Source organism: Elephantulus edwardii, unplaced genomic scaffold, assembly GCF_000299155.1.
Source record: "Elephantulus edwardii isolate Elephantulus edwardi_28Jun2011 unplaced genomic scaffold, EleEdw1.0 scaffold00212, whole genome shotgun sequence".
Taxonomy (NCBI): Eukaryota; Metazoa; Chordata; class Mammalia; order Macroscelidea; family Macroscelididae; genus Elephantulus; species Elephantulus edwardii.
The window spans coordinates 667,712-672,926 of NW_006399962.1; the positions used below are offsets into that span (position 1 = coordinate 667,712).

Here is a 5,215-nt window from a genome sequence, read left to right on the forward strand (position 1 = left end):
AAAAGAAGATGGAAAGAATATACACTCCAATATATTAAAAAAAAAAATAAATAAATTTTCACTGTAAAATAATTCTTTCATAAACATCTCTCTTCACTACTGCTTAGTCTAATCTTCCAATAAAAGAGAAAAATTAGCTATTGAGATGAAAAAGAAGAAAATAAAGAGCAGTAACACTTGTCACAGAGCCTGATAATATAGACTAAACTCTTGTTTAATTCCTGTTAGCTTCCCTCAAGTCAGCCCTGATCATAAGTTTATAAAAGTCCCATGACCAGTTGTGATCCATAGGATTTAATCAAATGATTTTCAGAGGTATATGGCCATCCTTTTCTCTCTGAGAACTCCACAGAAATCTGTCCACATCACAGCAATATGAAAGTTTCCACTAGCAGACCAGCAATGGCTTTACACTTGTCAAAACTGAACGGAGCTCTCAAATGGGAAGTTAGAATTCTATCACTCAACCACTACTTCCCCAACAAAACAAAACTAAATGAAAAAAAACATGCCAAAGTCTTATTGGAAGATTTCTCCTACTCCTTAATGCCAGAATCCACATCCAGTTCAGCTACCATTTTATGAACAAAAACAGTAAAAGTAATCATAGCACAACTTGTTCTTTCAATCAACATTTTTGGAGTATATTCTGGAATGAGAACACCTTACGCCAAACCTCCTACATATTCTCTGTGTGCACTGATCTGAGCACAAGTGGCCACTGCAAAAACAAAGTGGTACAAATTTTCTATCTTAAAAAAAAGATTCAAAAATAAAATAAAATTAAAAAAAGATTCAATACTAGTAGGGAAAATCTACTTGCTAAATAATGAACAAATTTTTAAACTACTGATGTAAAACAACTGCTATTTGTAATCTCATTAAGTAAAATGTTTAATTAACCAAGAGTACATTCTTTCAAAACTCCTACTGATTATTGTTTTACTTTTCAAGTTATTTGGGAATTACTAAATTTTTTATATAATCATATGACTCTTCCCTTTGGTTTGAATAATCAAAATTTGTCTACACCTCAAGAAGCTGCACTGCAATCCCAAAGGCCTGTGGTTCAAATCCACCAAATGCTTTGCTGGAGAAAGAGAGGCAATCTCCTCCTGCGCCAGTTGAATCCAATTTGAGGGTACACAAAAAGAAAAAAAAAAAGAGAAAAAAAAAGTCTGCATCTGAATGAGCTTGTATATTTTAAAATAAATGTAGCATAGATGGGGTCTCATTTGAGTAATTTTGTTTAAATCTCAGAGAGAAAATTTTCTTCTCACTTCTTATTTTCCAACAATGAATTCTAAGTCTGATATAATTTTCTTTCAGAGTATAGTGTATAAAAATATAATGGTCTTGCTAAGTTTGCCTTTGAAGAATCTCAATGTATTGTTAAATAATATTGCTCAGTCCAAATTCTATCACTATATAAATGCTAGCCTTAAGTGTGGCCATCAATGGAGGTCTAAAATAATGAAATTGCATTAAATGGTAAGGTACAGTTATCAGAATATCTACCACTCAGAGATACTGTCCAGTGTGTGTTTAATATGTGTCACTATTGTGCTTTATAGTATATATTATCAAGCACATATAATCATCAAACCTGTTAATTTGTACTTATAGCTTGAGTATACCGTTAGAAAAGTATAGTGATTCTAGAAAAAAAAAATCAGAGTATATTGAGACTAAATTAACTGCTGCCCTCTACTTTTTTAAAAAATTTTTTCATTTTATTATTTTTTTGTGCACTGTATCATCAAATCACATCTGACTGGTTCAGGAGTAGATTGTCCCTCCTTCTCCAGCAGAGCATCTGGTGGATTTGAACCAGGCACATCTTGGATTGCAGTGCAGCTTCTTGCCACTAGGCCACCAGAGCTCCCTTGCACTCTACTTTAAGAGAGAAATCAATTACAAGAAAATGCAAGGAGTGATCATTTTAAAACCCATTAAATACTAGATTTCAATGATTATTAAGGCCAATTCCAATACTAGGGGCATTCATTCTTTCATTCATTCATTTATTTATTTTAGTCAATAGAAAGTTGCTTTAGTTTTGTTTTCTTTCCTTTTGTGTTTTGTGTTTTTAGAGAAGCTACTCTACCCAGTCCCAAACATGGATCAAATACCTAAAGTGGGAATATACTATGGTTGTTGTTGTTCTTGTTTTGTTGTTGTTATTATGTGCCTTCAAGTTGCCTGTGACTCATAATGACCCTATGTACAACAGCCCTAAATCCTGCTCTGTGCCTTGCCAATCTATCGTCTCTAACACACCTATTCCCCATTACCCCAGCGACCTATTCCCCATTACCACTTGCACCCTGCCCATGTGGAAGATGACTGCCTTCATTGGCAGCAGCATCTTGGTGGCCCAGGTCATGTGGAGGGGCTGTGGATGTCCTGCATGGCAGAGAATACTGGCCAGATGCAGTGCAAGGTGTATGACTCACTGCTGTCACTGTCCCAGGATCTGCAGGCTGTCTGTGCCCTCTGCGTTATCACCCTCCTGGTGGCCCTATTTGGCCTGTTGGTCTATATCACGGGGGCCAAATGTAGCACATGTGTGGAGGACAAGGACATCAAGGCCTGTTTGTGCTCACCTCTGGGATCATCTTCATCATCTTGGGTGTGTTGGTCCTCATCCCGACCTCCTGGACTGCCAACTCCATCATACGGGACTTCTACAACCCTCTGGTAGCTAAGGCCCAGAAGCGGGAGCTGGGGACCTTCTCTATGTGGGTTGGGCTGCCTCTGGTTTGTTGCTTCTGGGTGGAGGTCTCCTGTTCCATACATGTTCCTCTGGCAGATCTTGGAGCAGCAATCATTACATGGTCCACTACTCAGCTCTGCTCTACCCCTCACCCCTCTGAGTACCCCACCAAAAATTATGTTTGATGGAGGTGGGGTCATGGAAGCTCCCTGAACACGAGCCCCTTTCCCTTCCCCGGAAATGGACCCTACTCAGGCAATGATCCTCAGCAGCTCTGGGGGGTTGGGTTTTATCTTTTTTTTCTTTTGTTTTTTGTTGATTTTTTTTTTAGTAAGTTTTTTCATTCAACGGCTAACTCCCCTTGAGAAGATGACTTCCCACACTGCTTTTGCCTCGTTCTCATCTTGTAGGGAGCCAAAGATAAGATTCTTTTTTGAGCTTCTGGACCACCTCAACCCAAAGACTCAAGACCCCATGGAGCAGTGTGGGACTGCTCTCTGACACAACTGCTGGGATGTCCTCCTAGATTACAGAAACACCTCTTAGTGAACCCTGGGACATTTGCATCTACTAGAACTACAGATTTACCAAAGAACATGTCCCCCTGCCACCTGCCCCCAATGTTACCATTTTCTGTCTTTCCCTGCATCCCATCTACTATGGACATTCACCCTCACATCCAGTGCCTCTGTATCCTTGTACCTTGGCCCATTTAGTGTTTAAGACCATGGCCTGTATCAGGAACACCTTAGTCTCCAGACTGAAATCATTGCTCTTCAGTACTTTGAAGAGGTCTCTGACAGCAAAATTTCTCAATGCAAGCCGTCTTTTAATTTCCTGGCTGCTGGTACCAAGAGTGTTGATTGTAGAGCCAAGCAAACTGAAGCTGTGAGCAATTTTAATCTCTTCATCATCTATCATGATGCTGCCAATCAGTCCAGTGGTGAGAAACTGTTTTCTTGATGTTGAGCTTCAATCCATATTGAAGGCTGCAGTCCTTAACCTTCTGCAGCAAGCGCTTCAGTTTCAGCAAGCAGAGTTGTGTCATCTGCATAACACAGATTGTTGATGAGCCTACCTCCAATCCTGATGTTACATTTGCCCAGCCTCCCAGATAATCTGTTCCGCATAAAGATTGAAAAGATATGAAGATAGGACACATCCTTGATGCACACCCTTCCCAATTTTAAACCATGCAGTGTTTCCTTGCTCTGTTCTGACAACTGCCTCCTGGTCCAAGGAGAGGTTTCTCATAAGCAAAATCAAGTGTTCTTGGATTCCTATTCTTCTCAGAGTCAACCACAGTTTGTTGTGATCCACACAGTCAAATGCTTTTGCATAGTTAATGAAATACAAGTAAACATTCCTCTGGTACTGCTTTCAGCCAAGATCCATCTGACATTAGCTACAATATCCCTAGAGGCAAGGTCTCCTCTAAATCCAGCCTGCACTTCAGGCAGTTCTCTGTTGATGTGCTGTTCCAGTCATTTTTGGATAATCTTCAGCAGAATCTTGCATGCATGTGATACTATGGTAGCAAATGAAATGAAAATGTCAATAGCTTCCACCAAACAAGGCTTATGTTTTTCTCACTGAGGCACAAGATGTTCCATCTTAATATAGTGACTGACACTCCAAAATAGGAGGGGAAGAGGGAAAGAACTGAGAAAATTATGGAAGAGGTATGAGAAGACAATTACTCAGGTACAATGAAAAAAGGAGAACTACACATTCAAGAAGACAGAAAATTCCAAAGAGACTAGAACCCCCCAAAAAACCCATCCAGATATATCATAGTGAAATTCTCCAAAATCAAAGATAAGGGTATTATACTAAAAACAGTGCAATAATAACCTATTACGTCGCCAACAAAGGAGAATCAATTATAGTTCTGATTTGTCAACGGAAACCATAGGAACAAGAAGACAATGGAATGGTATATACAAAAGGCTTGGGGGAAAAAACCAGAAAACTAACTGCCAGCCAAAGATTCTTTATCCAGCAAAGCTGTCCATCAAATATGAAAAGAAAATTAGGTCTTTTTCAGAAAAGCAGAAACTTAACTTCATGAAAACAAGATGAACTCTATAAGGAGTCCTAAAGGAAGTTCTTCACACACAGACACCACAAGAACTTGGATGGACCAAAGTAACCAGGAAATGGCAGTGATAAAACCTGGCCTATCAATAATCACACTGAATATGAATAGACTAAATGCACCAATTAAGAGGAAAAGAGTAGCAGACAAAAAATAAAGACCATCAATATGTTGCCTACATATCTAAGAAATGAGGGAAAAGACTAAAAATCAAAGGATAGAAAATATATCAAGCAAATGGCATCCACAAGAAAAGTAAGCATGGCAATATCAATCGCTGATAAAATGAAAATTAGGATGGAAACCACCATAGACGATAAGGAAGGGCACTATAAAATTATTAAAGGCACAGTATATCCAAGAAGATACAACCTTAGTTAACATCTATACACCAAATAATA

The 5,215-nt window shown here is 38.8% G+C and overlaps 1 pseudogene; it reads left to right on the top strand.

Moving 5' to 3' along the window:
- LOC102868051 overlaps positions 1–2,901 on the top strand; it is a 76,195-nt pseudogene extending 73,294 nt beyond the window's left edge.
- The last annotated feature ends 2,314 nt before the right edge of the window (positions 2,902–5,215 follow it).